At 38.9% G+C, this 17,356-nt stretch overlaps 1 protein-coding gene across 2 annotated transcripts in view; it reads left to right on the forward strand.

Annotated features, from left to right (window-relative positions):
• The first annotated feature begins 308 nt into the window (after positions 1-308).
• HECW2 (HECT, C2 and WW domain containing E3 ubiquitin protein ligase 2) overlaps positions 309-17,356 on the forward strand; it is a 449,633-nt gene continuing 432,585 nt past the window's right edge. For both annotated transcript variants that reach the window (XM_074215431.1, XM_074215435.1), the window contains exon 1: positions 309-389. The gene's annotated coding sequence lies outside the window, so the exon portion shown is untranslated. The remainder of the gene's footprint in view (positions 390-17,356) is intronic.

A 17,356-nucleotide genomic window follows, 5' to 3' on the forward strand; every position in this document is an offset into this window, starting at 1 on the left:
CACCGGAGAGCGGGCGAGCCCGCTCCTGAGGTGGGCGGCGGCGGAGGCAGCCCCGGGAGCAGCCGCTAAGCAGAGAGGCGCATCTCTCCTCTCTCTCCCCGACTCTCCCTGCCTTTAGGCCGTGCTGGTGAAGGGGAGAGGCGCATCCGGCGCTAAGCGGCGGCCCCGGCCCCAGCCCCAGCCCCAGCCCGGAGCCGGACGCGCGAGCCTTGGATGCCTCCGGCCGCTGCCTCCCTCGGCGCAGCCAGCCTCGCTCCTCGCCGCTGCCGCAGCCAAGTGGAGGGAAGCATCCCCGTCTGGGCGAGACCGCCCGGAGGGCTCGCCCCTCCCTCCGCCCCCGCCATACCCAACCTGGAGGCAGGAGCTTGGCGGCCGGCCGCGCGCTGGGGGTAAGTGGACTTGGGGCCGCAGTATGCATCTGGAGCTGGGGAGGGTCGTGGCTGTGCCCGCGCCTCTGCAGGGCTGCGCCCGGAGGGAGCCGGCGGCAGGTACTGGAGAAGGATGAAGAGGCGGCTTTGTTTGTCTCCGCCGGTAGAGTTAGGTCACCGCTTTGACATTTCTGCCCCCAGGAGCCCTGAACTACCTATGGTGCTGCTCGTTTTGTTATGCCATTTGTCATGCATGGGGAGCCGGGGCCGTCTCGCTTGCCGTTTGGAAGGTGCTAAGATTCTTGACTAGGGCCTTGAAGGGAGCTGGAATGCAGATTTAGAGGAGACGTTTCCTGCAATGTGCAGCTGCAGATGTCTGGTTCTTCCATCGTTCGCCTCCTCTGGAGCTGGATGGTCTCCCCTTATTAATACCTCCCAGGAGACTTTGTGACTTTTTTTCCTGCTCCTCTCTTCCCTTCCATCCCTCCCACCCTATCCTAAGAAAAGATTCTTTCAAAAACATTCTCCCCTCCCCCCTGCCTTTTCATGTTCCATTGCCTTTGTAGTAAATACAAGGAACTTACTGTTGAGGCTTTAAAAAGGGTTAAATCAATATTGGACTTTTAGAAGATGAAAAATAATCACTGGCAGGCAGGCAGTGAAGGGAAACAACGGAGGACAACTTCTTACCCTGGGACATAGTTCCACTTGAAATCTTATTTACAAGCATCTTACCATCAGGTGAAGCTTATTTTTTCTCAAGTAACTTCCTTTGATTTCTGTGTCTTAAAATGACCAGATTAGTTAATGAAAACTGCATCAGAGCTTTAGGAAATTTCACAGGTTTATTTTATTTGTCTTGGAAACATGGCTCTTTATCTCACTCTCTCTCTCCTTTCTCTGTCTCCCTCTCTCCTTTCTCTGTCTTTCTGTCTCTCTCTCTCTCCTATTCCTCTCATTCCCTCAAGGATTTATTCCTCCTGTTGCCTAGAGAGGCAAATCTCCTGATTTCTCTAGTCTCCTTTCAACAGATGGCTTTACAAAGGAAGAGAGATTACCTTTAAAAACAATTTCATAGATTATTTTAATTTTAAAACATGCATGCATTCGTACCAGAAGGGTTCATATGAATTTAGATTTAGTCAAACCAGGGGCCTGTTCTAGACGGGAATATTAGTTGTGTGAAAATTTGGAGCTTGGTTCATCTGTGGGATCATCAGAAGCTGCTTGCAAGGCTTATTTATAAATGAAATGGAGACAGATGTCTTTTCTTGTCTGCTAGGGATGTTATGTATAAGGAGTCATTGTACTAGAGAGAGATTTCCACTTAACTGTTAAGAAAAACTAAAGCAATTATTTGACCTCCCAAAGGAGACATTGTATCTTTATCACCTATCCAGTTAATTTCTTCCCCTTTTGATCATTTTAAAAACCATCATCAGGTTACTTTGTTTTCTTTTCCTATTGTTTCTGGACTAGTACATATGTCTCCAAAGGTGTTAACTCCTTCCATCTGAAAGGGGTGGAACATTTAAAACGCATACATATGTCATATGTATATATGTAGCATATGTGGATATAGAAATATTTTTTCTGAATTTGAATTTTTTATACACTTTAGGAGAAAAAAACCCTACCCATATCTTAGATGCTATTTTAAAATACCCACAACAACTTGGAAGAATTAAATCAAGAATTGGAAGGGATCTTAGAGGGCCCCTAATCCAATGTTTTCCAAAGTATGTTCTGATCAAATCTGCTACTTTTCATTGATGTGGGAAAAGGTGTTGTGAGAAAATTTCATTTTCTATTAGCCTTTCTCACAGTAATTCAGGTTGTTTTTTTTTTTTTTTTGTGATGATGGTGGTTTCCTCAGGAACTATATCCATGCAGATCAGCAACTTATCTGTAACTTTCCAGGGATACTGAGAGGGTTAGTAACTGTCCTTGGTTACATAGCTAAAAGGTGTCAAAGAAAGGACTGGGTATTAATGAAGCCAGCAAGGTATCAGAAATATTTATTGTGGTGAGGCAGAATTTTGTTGTGGAAATAGGCTCAGTTTCCTCTTTGCTCTAAGATTTCCCTGACTATTTTTTGTCCTCAAGACCAATACTTTTGGGTTGTGCTAATATAATTCAAGCTCCAAATGTTGTATGGGCAATTTACTTTAGGGAAAGCTGCCTTAGTTCAGTATTTCTTTTGGAATTCACATCAATAATGATTGACTGTTTTCTATGATAGTTTTTACCCAGTCATCCAGAAGTACTGTGAGGTTACAACATAAGATTGAACATAAACTTGAGAGAGAGTCTGTGTGTCTGTGTCTGTGGTGTGACCTTGGACATGTAACTATTGAGAGAGAAAAATATTTAGTAAATTAGTAATAAATGTGAGAGATTTGTGTTATTGAAACCAAAAATGTTTTTCTCTCCACTTTATCTTAAAGATTGCTTCTGTGGAGTCAAAGGTGGTTTCAAAGCCGACTTCTATTTACTATGTGACCTTGGGCAAGTCACTTAACCCTCTGTGTTAAGTTAAATGTAAGAATTGGACTAATTGTCTCTTAGCTCCTTTTGAAGATCTTATGACTGCATGGCCTTTCTAACATTGACAGGTTAAAAGAAACATGCCAGCATACTCTTTCTAATTTCTCTTTCTTGACTCTGTTGCAGTCAACATTTATATATCATGTAAAGGCAAGTAGATTACAAAACTGATTGTCCCAATTTAGAGAGTGCTTTTGATAATAACTCCTTCTTTTGTGGACTGGTAGAAAAACTATTATTGCAAAGTATCTGCCCATTGTGCACAGGTCAAAATTTTACCAGGAATATGAGCAATGTCTTACCTCTCAGAACAGGGGAAAGAAATTTTTTTTTAAAATATTAACTATATAGGGGCAACTAGGTGCTCGGGGGGAAAAAGCACCGGCCCTGGAGTCAGGAGTACCCGAGTTCAAGTCTGGCCTTAGACACTTAATAACTACCTAGCTATGTGGCCTTCGGCAAGCCACTTAACCCCATTGCCTTGCAAAAACTAAAAAAAAACCCCAAAAAACAATAATTACTTAGCTCTGTGACCTTGGACAAGTCACTTAACCCCACTGACTTGCAAAGAAAGCAAAAATAAAGTAAAAAAAATAAAAGTATTAACTATGATTAACTCAGACTAGGTGCCATTGGGTTAAAAATCAAACCCGTTCATTCTTTTGAATGATAAAATCCTCCTTTACATCTACCTCAGCAAAAGGCAAAGAAACTGATGCTGTTATTTTTATTTAAGTCCAACCGTGATAGGTTTAGACGTTTTCTTTTGGCATCTACCCAGGATAAATGCTTCTACAAAGAGCTTCTGCCTGATTTCAAGGCATGCCAGCACACTTGCTTCTGCAAAGTTGACAGTTAAGAAAGGAATGAACTTGCAGAATCGATTTTACTTGGTAGGTAGGTACCTGTTCCCCCCTTCCCCTGCCCTCCCCATTTTCAAAGTCTCCTCAGGGGAATGTGCCTTTAAGAGGGGGTACCTTTTCAGTAAGACTTGCTAAAACTCTAGGCTAGGATGATTTATTTGCTGCCAGATTTTCTGAGAAGAAATAGAACTAGTTTGCCATCATTCATCTAGGAGAGAATGGTAATGCTGAATGAAGAACCTTCTAAGTCAGGTAAGGTATTTCTGTCATATGAGGAAAAAGGAACCAAATGGGGTTTGATTGGAACTCATAAAAGACCTAGAAAACAGAACTAGTAGAGACACAAATCAAAGCAGAGTGAAAATTAAGAAGATGCTTTTTGAAGGATGTAGTTTGGGAATTTAAATGATTTCATCTTAGAATTTTGACTCCAGCAGTGAATCAACCTTTGAGTTAAATCAAAAGACAAGTCAGAAATAAAGTAAAATACAGAAACACTGATTATTGGGGAAAATAAGATTCTTATGAGAGAGTATGAACTTCTTGAAGATAGGGTATGACATTTCTCTGTCCCTTTTGTGGTATTCTCTTCACAATAGATTTTTAGAAAGGTTTTTCCTGAGATCTAATCTTAAATGCATGTTAATAGGAGGCTGGTGACAATATTTTCATGTCAGACAAAACCCCTAGTATTCTCTTTATTTTATACTTTAGCACATTACCCTGACTCCATGAAGTACCAGGACCAGAGCATGATTGATAAAGTAAACTCCTTCCACTTCAAAGGGAGAGTGAAGGTAGATTCCATGTGTGAAAAGAATAAGAATTTATTAAGTATCTACCATGTGCCATTCTAGAAACATAATTGAAAGCATACACTTGGGGCTACCCATGCCAGCATGGGTACACAGAAGAATAGGCACACAGCTCTCTTGGCAGGAAGGTAGAGGGGCTGCTACTCTTGCTACAACAAGAGGCTATGTATGTTGGGAATCTAGAAGGGTACTCCTTGGAATCATGAAAACAGAGTATTAGGTTATGTAGGACAAGGATTGTGTGACAAGGAGCCATGTATATCAGAAGCTTACTCCAAGCATTGGATTCATTGAAAACGTTCAAGCTGCTGAGTCCAAGGCTGATGATTTTTCATGCCACTCCTCCCCTTTCTACTTTGTTTTTCTTCCCATGAAAGATATTATGCTTATTCCTCAAATCTCCATTTCTTAAGAGTTTTCTATCTGTTTCACTTTTTTTTTATTTCAAAACTGATTTTTCTGAGATAAATGTAGTTACTTATAATAGGAAGAATCTTGAAGGAGGAGAATGAGAGAGGAAAAAAAAGAATCAGAGAGTTGGGGGTGGGAAGGCAAAAGAGAGAAGAGACAATCAAAGGAGGGGGAAAAAGAGAAGAGAAACAATGAGAGAGAGAGAGAGAGAGAGAGAGAGAGAGCAAGAGCAAGCATCAAAGACAATCTCCAGCAGATTTCCCTTTTCCATCATAGCCCCTCTCACTTATCTTCAATTGTTTTCTCTTCTTTTGGCTGCTTCCCTACTGCCTATAAACATGACCAAGTCTTCCCCATGCTCAAAACACTCTCACTTGATATCTCTTCTCCCCTTTGTGACTCAGCTCTTTTCGAAGGCCATCTACAATCATTGCCATCATTTATTTTCTTTTCATTCTCAACTTTATGTAATCTGGCTTCTCAAATCATTTAACTGAAACTTCTCTTTCCAGAATCTCTACTGATCTCTTACAGCCTTTTCTTAACCCTCATTCTTTTACCACTCTCTATAGCCTTTAACACTATTAATCACCTTCTTCTTCAAACTCAAGATTTCTTTGCTTTTTTTGACATGGACTCTTCTGCATCTTCTCCTACCTATGAATTCACTCCTCAATCATCTTTTCTGGATCTCCCTCTAGGTCTTGTCCACAAACCATGGTTTGTCCTCCAAGACTCTATCCTGAGACCTCTTCCTCTCTCTCTCTCTTTGGTTTCACTTGATAATTCCATCAGTTCTCATGGAGTCAATTATTAACTCTTTGCAAATGATTCTCAGATTTATTTGTCCAGCCCTACCCTCTCTCCTGACTTGTAGTTTTGAATCTTTACCTGTCTTTTGGACATCTTAAATTGGTTATTTTATAAACATTTAAAAATCAACACATCCAAACTGAATTCATTCTTTCCCTCACAAAAGATTCTTCTTTCTACTCTATCAATGTGAAGGTTATCACTATCCTTCTAGTTACTCAGGCTTACCACTTAGGTGGCATCCTCCACTCATTACTTGGGGTTAAGTGACTTGCCCAAGGCCGCACAGCTAGGTAATTCTTAAGTGTCTGCGGTAGGATTCTCCAATCCTGGTATTCTCTCCTTCCAAATCTCTGACTCCTGGCTTCCCTGTCTGCTTTCAAATCTCATTCTAAAGCCTTGCCTTCTGCAAGAAGTCATTCCCAGTCCTCCTGTATCTAGAACCTTCCTTTCCCCTGAGATTATCTCCAGCCTACTACTTATCAATGTATGTATATATGTATTGTGTGTGTGTGTGTGTTAACTCCTTTAGGACAGGGATTGTCTTTTGCCTTTCTTCAAATTTCTAAGCTCATAGTAGATACTTAACAGATAATAGTTAACTGGCTGTCTCAGTTACTGCCTATGTAATCTTATGACTTCTCTGAGTCTCACTATCCTCATCTGTCAAATGGAGGAATTGGACTAGATGGTTTTTAGGATCCCTTTCAGTTTTAACTCTGTGATCACATGATCCTTAAAAAGGCACCAGTTGGGGGACCACTAGGTGGCACAGTGGATGGAGCACCAACCCTGGAGTCAAGAGTACCTGAGTTCAAATTCAGCCTCAGGCACTTAATAATTACCTAGCTGTGTGGCCTTGGGCAAGCCACTTAACTCCACTGACTTGCCAAAAAAGAAAAAAAAGATACCAATTGTGGAGGGAGAGGGATGTTTTGGGAAGGATATATTAATTCTCCTTATTAGCAACACAATACCTATAATAATTCTAGATATGAAGTAAATTGAGTCTAGTCTTCCTCAACCCAATAAAAAATATTAAAATTGTAAACTCTGATATATTATACTTTAGACATTATTAACCCATCTGTAAGCATTAGCAAACCCTGATTTGGGGGGCATCTATAAGGAACACAGTCAGGGGAACCCCTTTTCTAGTTTTAAAAGGGATTCATTCTTTCCCTGATATCTCTGATTTCCTTATTCACACTTATTGTGTGAATCTGAACATGTCACTTCAGTCTGTTTGCCTCAATTTCCTCAATAATGAAATAAACTGGAGAAGGAAATGGCAAACCACTCCAGTATCTGCCCCCCCCCCAAATCCCTTAATGTGGTCACAGAGAGTTATACACAACTGAAAAACAAGTGAACTGAATCTTTGATTTAATTTATTGGTGGCTACTTATGCATTAGCCTAGTGATAACTGTGGACAATATGTGAATTAGAAATGGCTGCTGGCAAATATGGGTAGTATGAGTACAGATATTCAATAGCTAGATGAAAATTTTGGTGGATTCAATTTAACTAAAAGCAAACTCTCATAGGACCTTCTCTCCATATGGTCACATTCTGTGAACCACCTTAGCTTCCCTATCTATGAGATGCATTTGAATTCTTGACTTATGTTTCCCAAGTCTATTAATTGCTGTAATGTCTGGCATTTTCTGAGAAAGTTCAGAATCCCTCACAGTGTTAAAGCCCATGGTCTTTGTCTTCACTGCTTTCTCTAGACCTTGGACTCTACCACCAAAAGTCATCTTTGGTCTTGATTTCTATCTATAATTGAGGGCATGAAAGTATGAAAAGGACCTACCAGGTCTGTTCTGTCTCCAATGGGTGGATTTCTTCTCGGAGACTTCTGTTGCCCAGATTACGTCAGGGATGATAGGATCTTCTCTAAGAAAATCTGAATATTTGGTGCTCATTGCCTAAACTTAGGCAATAACTGCCACACTTCTTAGCCAAGGGTGCATTGAATGTGGACTATGTGCCAATTTGTAATAATGCCTTTGAAGGCTGCCCAGTCAATGTAATGATTAATTATGAATATAACCTTTTTATATTTCTCTACTAAGATCCTCAAAAGCTTGGTCAGCATTTCCAAATGAGAAGAAACTCATTGTGTTGTTTGTAAGTGAGCTACTGAATTGTTTAAGCATTTTTTCCCCACAAAGGTGAGCTACTGTTTTTTGTTTGTTTGTTTGTTTTAATAGAACCTTGGAAGGACAGCAAGTATGCTACTGACCAAATTTATTAGCTTAGATGTAAGGGAAAAACAGCACAACAGTACAGTATCCTTACTTGTTTCAGATAACTTTGGTTCTTACTATGTGAAATATCACACTATTCTCCTTCATGTACTCCATTCACCCCCCCCCCCCTTTCCTTCCCCTTTTCCATGCTAGGAACACATTCTATATCTCTCTACTATTGAGATTTTTTTTTCCAGGTTGCAGGTTTTCCAGATTTTTTCCAGGTTACTTCCTTCCTCAGATTTTCCTAGAGTATTTGGACCTCTCTTTTGACTGTCCCATACAACTTTCTATCATACTTACATGTATGTACAAGTTATATCTCCCTTGTTGACTCTAAGTTCCTTGAGGTAATTTTTCATTTTTGTATCCCCAGTTCCTAATGTAATGACTGGCATACAATAAACATTGGTTGAAATGAGTGGATAGATAGGTAGGCTGCTGGGCCTGGAGTCAGGAAGACCAGAGTTCAAATCCAGCCTTACTAGTGCAAGTCATTTATTTTTTTGTTTGCCTCAGTTTCTTCAGCTATGAAACAGGAATAATAATAATATCTACCTCCCAGATTGTTGTAAGGATCCTATAACATATTAATTTTAAGCATTTAGCATAATGCTAAATCATTATTGCTATTATCAGTATAGATACTTTTTTCAATAACTCCCCATCTCATGGCTTCTCTAGACTGCAGTTGATGCAATCAGAGCAGTCATAGACTCATCAAGGTTAGGGAATAATTATCTAAATCCAGGGGTTGGAAAACTATGACTACCTTCTCTCTGTTTCTGTATGTTTTTTTCCTCTGTTTTGGTTGCCTGCTTCCTGTTTTTTATTACCTGTGAGGTTTTGGTGGGGTTTTTTTTGTTCATTTTTAAAGTAAAAACCATTTCATTAGTTTTAATTAATTGGCTCATAGACAAAGTGGCAGAGTCAGGAAGCCTATCTTTCTGGAGTCAGGAGGCCTTATCTTTCTGAGTCAGTCTGACCTCAGATACTTATTAGCTATGTGATCCTGGGCAAGCCACTTAACCCTATTTGCCTCAGTTTCCTCATCTGTAAGAAAGAAAGTTTTCTCATCTGGAGAAGAAAGTAGCAAACCCTCCATTATCTTTGCCAAGAACATCCCAAAAATGGAATATCAGAAAGTCAGCCACAACTGAACAATAACATCAAGAAGTTGGATTTAGTTTGTGGATCAGTTTGCTTACCCATGATCTGCTCTGACCCCTTCATTTTATAGGTAAGAAGACTGAAGCCCAAGAAATGAAATACTTTTCAAAAGGCATACAGAGGAAGCAAAGACTAAATAGTGTGTGGGGGGGAAATTCCAGATTATGACTAGTGAACCAATAAGAAAAGTGAGTTTGTGTGACTCCTGTCCTTTTTCCCTAACTATAGGACTTGACAGTGCCAGCAATTGGTGTCAAAGATGGCTTACAGAATAATCATCTAAGGCAGCAGGTCTCAAAGTGAATTTCATGGATTCTTGTAGTGAAAACCATTTTCCTTTCTAATATGACAAATATTGAGAGATATAACCCTCACAAACAAAAGCTCTGTGGTATTATCATAATTTTTTAAGGGTATGAAGGAGTACTTAGACCAAAAAGTTTGAGAACCACTAATCTACGACATCTTGGTCAGAGTCAATCAGTAAAATTCATATCTGATGAGGTTTGAATCCTTTTCCTTATGGGAGAATCACTGACCATACCTGGAGCTCAATACTAAAAATCCAGCAGCTAATATTGTGGGAGGGAGTGGCATGGGGATCAATATCTTGCCATATACATGAATTGCTGCTATCCTCATGAATGACTTTAATGAATGATTTAATCCTGATTGATATTTTGGAGCCTATTTATCTTTTGAACTCACTCTGTACATCTGCTAGCACAGAACTGTGTGCACATTATCAACATAAATTGTTTTTGGAGCATGTTGGTAGCAACTTTTATAGGATCTATCAGCAGGCTTCTCCAGGAGCACTAAAGGAATTTCTACCTTGACCTTCTTAGTGACACACTTTAAGATAGTAGTGTTCATTCCATTCAGTTACATGGATTAGTCAGCATCTAAAAAAATTCAGTTCGACAGCCAGACTATTTGCATGTCACCTATAGTGTTCATGGATGGAAGACCACAAGTCTGTGCAAAGTGTTGTTTTGAGGGAGAAAACTGGGAGAGGTGCAAAGCAGTCCTGATCCTTTTAGAGTTTGCCGAGTAGTTGAAGTTAGCGTAGGGGATTATGATATTTATATAGATAGTAATTTTACAAAATAATAGATTAGTACATGAAAAGCAGTCAAATAATTAAAGCTCTATATGTACGATTGAGGAAGGGCAAGGTCATTACTAACTGGAAAGGATTGTAGGAGACTTTCTGGATAAGGTTGTATTTGAATTTGACTCTGAGGGATAATAAGGATTTAATATATAGAGAGGAGTTAATCTTCCCTCCTCTTTCCTTATCTCCATTTGTCTCCTTCTCCTTGCCCCCTCCCCCACTTTGTGGCTTGAAGTTGTTGAGATGCACAGAGCAAATAAGCACAGATAGATGGGGTAGTATTGGAGGTATTGCTGTGTGATACTGAAATGAATTACTTTCAATCAATCTAGCAATTAATCAATAAAAATTCATTAAGTACCTAGCATATGAGGATATAAAAAGAGTCAAAAGACATCCCTGCCCTCAAGGGGTCTATAGTCTAATAGAACTTCTTACAGTCTTCAAGTGGGGTGAAGGGTAGAACAGACAAAGGACTGTTGTGAGTAGTTAGGTTTTGTCTATTACTGTCCAAAGTGTCTCTTAATTTCATGAACCTTATGGTAGCATCAATACCAAATCCTGGGTGATGCAATAAGAAGCAAGTTAATTGCAGGGATTTAACTTGGAATGAGAGAGGTTTAGGTGCTTGGAGGAATATATTGTAAATAAAATTGGTCCTGGCAAGTTAGAATCAAGAGGCAATGTGATGAAAGAAAAAAAATGAAATTTGGAGTGAAGGGATTTAGATTCAAATTCAGGCTATGTTTCTCTTTGCTCATGTGTTCCTAAGTAAGTCATTTTATCCATGAAGATCTTGGTTGCTAGATAATTTTAATAGCCCTAGTAACTCTAAGTTGCATTTTCCTGAGTTTCATTCCTGTTTTATAACATGTGTAAGTTGATATCTTTGAATCTCTCCCACTCAAAACAGAGGTCTGATTAAAGTGAAACATAACAGAAAAATGGAGTTGTTATGATGGGTCATCCATTGCACATGAGTCAGTAATGTCATTAATGTCTATTTTGAACAGAGAAGTGAGAATGTGTAAATAAAATTATAGCATGAGGTAATTTCTGTTAAACTCAGCACTGGCCAGGTGCTTACTAGAGCACCAAGTACAATTTATGTTTCTACAATTTCATGGTTATAGGAAAATTGGACAGAGTTCAGCAGAATGCACCAAAATGATGGAATAAACCTTACAAAAACATTCTCAAAAATTATTTATATAATAAAAATGAAGAGAACTGAAAACCGTCTAACAGCAATATTGTAGTTTAAGATTATTTCTTATTCTACCTTTTTATTTCAGGGGTTTCTAGTTAAAGTAAAATCACAAAATCTTAGAATTGGAAGAGCTGATGAAGTTTGACCTTCTCACCATGGGAGTTCTTTCAATAAAATCCCTGACAGATTCTCATTCAGCCACAAGAAAACAGTTCATTTTTCCCCCTTCATCCAGAATTCTGTTGGTGAGTGAGACATACCTATCCAATATATGTACTATTGAAGCCTTTCTGATTTGTCTTAAGAACTCTGCATGAGCCATGCTCAGTCATGGGATCATTTACTACATTCTGTATGCAAAGTTGTAAGTTTCCAAATTGTTCAAATTCTATAAATTTCCTCATGAGCAGTTCCCAAAACTGATGAAATCACAGGTCTACCCCTTTACCCAGCATATTCTGGGTAGATGAAAAATTAAGACAATTACAATTGTTCCTATTTCTAGGAACCTACAATCTGTCTAGTGGAGTACATAGGAGGAGGAGAATATGATACAATATGGTACACCATCATTATGGTGTAATGGAAAGAAAACTAGATTTTAGTAAGAAAACCTGGGTTTGAATCCTGGTTCTGCCAATCACATGCTTTATAACCTTGGGCAGTAACTTAAACTTCTGAGCTTTGTTTTCCTCATTTTTGAAATGGGTTTAGTAATATCTGTCCTGTGAATTTCAGAGTTATTGTGAGAAGAAATGTTTATAAACAACATAAAGAAAGGTTTATAAACAAAAGATAACACCCAAAGTTCTGAACATCAGTGAGTGGATGAGTAGTATTGCCATTGACAGGAATTGGGAAAATTGGAATGAGTCAGTTTTGAGATCATAATAAATTCTATTTTGAAAATGTTAAATCTGAGGTGCTGTCAGTACAGCCAAGAGATGTCAAAAAGTTAGTTGAAAAAATGTTTCAATCTTGGGTCAGAGATTGAAATTGGAAATATAAATTTGAGAGCCAAGCTAATGGAGATGGAAGTAAAACTCACAAAATCATTATCTATATATAATTATTTGATTGACCAATTGTGACATTGTGACTCATTTTGTGAGTTTTAAATTATAAACCTCTAACTCTATATCTCTACGTCTAAAATCAGTTCTCCTAGTAATCTGAAGTATTACAGTATCCTGTACATTCTTTATCATATTTTTGTTCTCAAACAGGTACTTTAAGTTTTCTAGTCAGTCCTTCTAATAATCTGTTTTTCACATATTATCTGAAAATTCTTAACTACATACTGAATTTTTTTCATAAAATTTTTTTTGCCTCTTTCTAAATCCAAACTGTTCACCTATGGATACTTTCTTACTAGCCACTTACTAGCTGTGAGACCTTGGGAAAGTTACTTAACTCTCATTGCCTTACAACCAGGGCCATCTCCTGATTCATATTTGGCCACTGGACCCAGAGAACTGTGGAGGAGAAAGTGAGGCTGGTGATTTAGTACAAATCCCCCTCACCCAAATCTAATTCATATGCTTGTCTTGGCATCACCTTCTTGATGTCATGGTCTTTTTTGAAAATGTAGAACAGGGGGTGAAGCTAAGATGACGGTGTGAAGGCAGGAATTCCCAGAAACTTGTTCCACAAAAAACCTCCAAAAACCGTTAAATTATTACTTTAGCAAAAATTTAGAGGGGTAGAACCCACAGAAAGACTGAGTGATATAATTTCCCAGTCCAAGACAATTTAGAAATTCTGCAGGAAAGGTCTGTTACACTAGGACTGGGGGGGTTGAAGAAGCTGTAGCATAGCCACATGTGGCAGAGGGGGCAGTTTCCAGACCTCTTGATCCAGGGATCATTGGAAATAGCTGGAAGGGTTGGTGAGAGAATGCTGCTGCACTAGAGTGAGTGCGGAGCGGAGCACCAGTCTCAGAGCAGTCCTGCCATGAGAACCTGCAGTGGGAGTCAGTAGAGACACCCAGCACATCCAGAGCTCTTAACCCATAGAAGTTAAGGGTATTGGGGGAGATTGCAGAGGTCTCTCTGTTCTCCCTGGGACAGGACTCAGCTATTTGCCCACACTTAGATCCTGGTCGCAGTCTAGGCCCCCACAATACCACCATAGCTGAGCAAGGACCATCCTCACAGCTCCAGGGCAGAGGGGAGGACCTGAACACAGGTAAGAGAGCAGTCAGAGCCTCTCATAAGACCTTGGAGGAATTAAGGTCCCTGTGGGTTGTACTAAAACCCTCCCAAAGCCTTGGAAGGGTTGGTAAATCAGTCATAGTCTGAGGAAGTGAACAGATGACAAAAAAAGAATAATCTGAATATAGAAAATTACTTTGGTTCCATGGAGGATCAAAATACATACTCAAGTGATGACAAAAATGAAGTTTCTGTATCCAAAACTTCCAAGAGAAATAGAAAATGGGCTGAGACTATGGACTTTGAAAAGGAGGTAGAGGAAAATTTGGGAGGAGAAATGAGAGTGATGCAGATAAACCATGAAAACCAAGTCAGCAACTTGGTGAAAGAAATACAAAAATATACTGAAAAAAAAAAGATTTTTTAAAAGTTCTTTTGCAAGGCAATGGGGTTTAAGTGACTTGCCCAAGGCTGCACAGCTAGGTAATTATTAAGTGTCTGAGTCTGGATTTGAACTTGGGTATTCCTGACTCCAGGGCTGGTGCTCTATCTACTGTGCCACCTAGCCACCCCCAAAAATAACATACTAAAAACCAGTTTAGGCCAAATGGATAAAAGCAATACAAAAGGCAGATGAGGAGAAGAATGCCTTAAAAAGCAGAATTGGCCAGCTGGAAAAGGAGATAACAAAGCTCTCTGAAGAAAATAACTCCTTCAAATATAGAATGGAACTAAAGGAAGTTGATGACTTTTCAAGAAATCAGTAATAAATAAAAATATAACAAACCCACCCCCCAAATTAGAAGAAAATGTGAAATATTTCACTGGAAAAACAATCGACCTTGAAAACAGGTCCAGAAGAGATAATTTAAAAATTATTGGGCTACCTGAAAGTCACGACCAGGATAAGAGCCTAGACTTCATTTTTCAAGAAATAATACAGCAAAATTGTCCTGAGATCCTAGAAGCAGAGGATAAAATAGAAATTGAGGGAATTCACCAATCACCACCTAAAAGAGATCCCAAAAGAAAAACTTTCAGGAGTAAACTCCAAAACTCCTAAGTCAAAGAGCAAATACCAAAAGCTGCCAGAAACAGACAGTTCAACTACCATGGCTTTATAGTCAGGATTACACAGGATCTGGCAGCATCTACATTAAGGGTTTATAGGGCTTGGAGTATGGTATTCCGGAAGGCAAAAGATCTTGGTTTACAACCGAGAGTCAACTACCTAGCAAAACTGAACATCTTCCAAGGGAAAAGATGGACTTCCATGAAGCAGGGGACTTTCAAACTTTGCTACTGAAACAACCAGAGCTGAACAGAAAGTTTAATCTCCAAGTACAGGACTCAAGTGAAACCATAGGGGGGTGGATGGAGCTGCTTGTATTCCTGCATGGGAAGAAGATACTGATAATTCATATGAACTTTCTCATTTATAAGAGCACTTAGAAGTGTATGTAGACAAGGCACAGGAAAGAGCTGAATATAATGGTATAATATGGTATAAAGATGGAGTCAATGGGTGATAAAGGAAAGTACTTGGGAACAAGAGAAAGGAGAGGAAGAAGGGGCTAAGATATTTCACATAAAAGTCAAGAAAAACTTTTACAATGGAGTGGAATGGGGGAAGGCTAGGTGGAATGAGTGAGCCTTCATTCTCAACAGAAATGGCTCAGGTAGGAAATAACATACACACTTAATAGAGTACAGAAATCTAGCTTACCCTAAAGAAAAATGAGAGGAAAGGGATGGGAGGGAACAGGGGGAGGGAAGAGGGGTAGGTGATAGAAGAGAGGGAAAATTGTGGGAGAGGGTACTCAGATAAAACACCCTTTTGAATAGGGTCAGGGTGAAAAGAGAGAGAGAATGGAATAGATGAGAGTGGAGAGGAATAGAGTGGAGAGAAATAGCAACTGCGGGAAAAATATTGAAGCAACTTCTCTGATGGCTGTGATGGGAAAGGCAACTCATCCCAGAGACAGAGCCATTAGAATCTGAACACAGACTGAAGTACACTTTTTTTCTCTCTCTCACTGTTCTTGAGGTTTCTTATCTTTTTTGGGGAGCAGGGTGGTTTATGATTACTCTCACAACAAGATCATTGTAATAGTATAAAATAAATAAACAAAAAAACTTAAAAAAAAGAAAATGAAGGACAAGCCTTATTAGATGTTTTGTTGATTAGTTTTATCCTCTAACTACTTCGCAAGCTTCTTGGAGGTGGAGACCTCTTCTGTGTACTCTTACATTACCTAGCTCAGTATGAGCATAAGTGGCATAATAAATTGATTGATTTTGCCAAGAAAGCCATTTGCATGGCTGTGTTTCAGATATTAAATGCTAAGCTGTCAAATAGAGATATATCAATAGTCAAGTATTCATGATTTCATCAGTTTTGGAACTCTGACTAAAACTTAGTCTTAGAGAGTTCCTTGAGATTAGATTTCTTTGCTTCTGGTTACACACTGCCCTCATGTCAAACAGTATTATATATTACTTTATAAATACAGCTAGGAACTAACAGGTCAGAGACAGAAACTGAGTTATTTTAGGTTTTTGCAAGGCAATGGGGTTAAGTGGCTTGCCCAAGGCCACACAGGTAGGTAATTGTTAAGTGTCTGAGGCCGGATTTGAACTCAGGTACTCCTGACTCCAGGGCCAGTGCTCTATCCACTGTGCAACTTAGCCACCCCAGAAACTGAGTTTTGAGGAAATCATATGCTAAGTTTCATTCTTATGCCTTCATCTGCTTAGAGGAGTAGAGACTCCTACGTTCCATGACCCCCTTAAACTCAACAAGTACAAATCAGAGCTTATCTTACCAGATCTAACTTGTTCTGTTACCTGATTTAAAATTTTTCCCCCTTAGCACCATAGTTAACCCAGTCTCCCATGTTTTTAAGCCTTTTTTTACTTTCTTCTCTCCCTTTTCTCATCCAAGCACTTATCAAATCCAGTTGATTTTCTTTTTGAAAAGTCTTTTATATACTTTCTGTCTATTTCATTTTCAGCTCCCTAATACAAAACATCATTCTCAATTGCCTGGACTATTGCAATGACCTCCGAATAGGTCTATTTATATTTTTTCTATCTCCAAACAATCTATCACACCACAGTTAGTCAAATGGTTCTTATACATAAAATTGGTCATAGGATCTTAAGATTTAGAGCTTGAAAGGAAGATTTGATAAATATTTATTGGTCATTGATTGGTATTTAACAAATGATTGGCTGACTTTATTTCAAAAATATCCCTCTTCCACTAACTTCCTCATAATACTTTTGATGATACTACCATCTTTCCAGTGATTAAAGCTTCTAAACTCAGGATTATCTTTGACTCTGCTCTCTCCCTCTTCCTTTCCCCCAAATCAATTATCAAATTCTAACTATTTTATCCATGTAATGTATCTTATATCTATCCTCTCTTAACATGGCATTTTGAATATCATGAAAGTGGTGGGAGAAGAAAGGGTCAAAATGCTTCTCTAGGTTTCCTGATTATTTTTGCTTCCTGTTTTAAAGTATACCATATCTGATTAGAAATTATATTGAGTTATCACATTGACTTTAATTTTCCTCCTGAGTTTTAAAATGTCTAGATACTACTTCTACTACTATTACTACTTC

The sequence above is a fragment of the Macrotis lagotis genome, chromosome 1 (assembly GCF_037893015.1).
Source record: "Macrotis lagotis isolate mMagLag1 chromosome 1, bilby.v1.9.chrom.fasta, whole genome shotgun sequence".
Taxonomy (NCBI): Eukaryota; Metazoa; Chordata; class Mammalia; order Peramelemorphia; family Peramelidae; genus Macrotis; species Macrotis lagotis.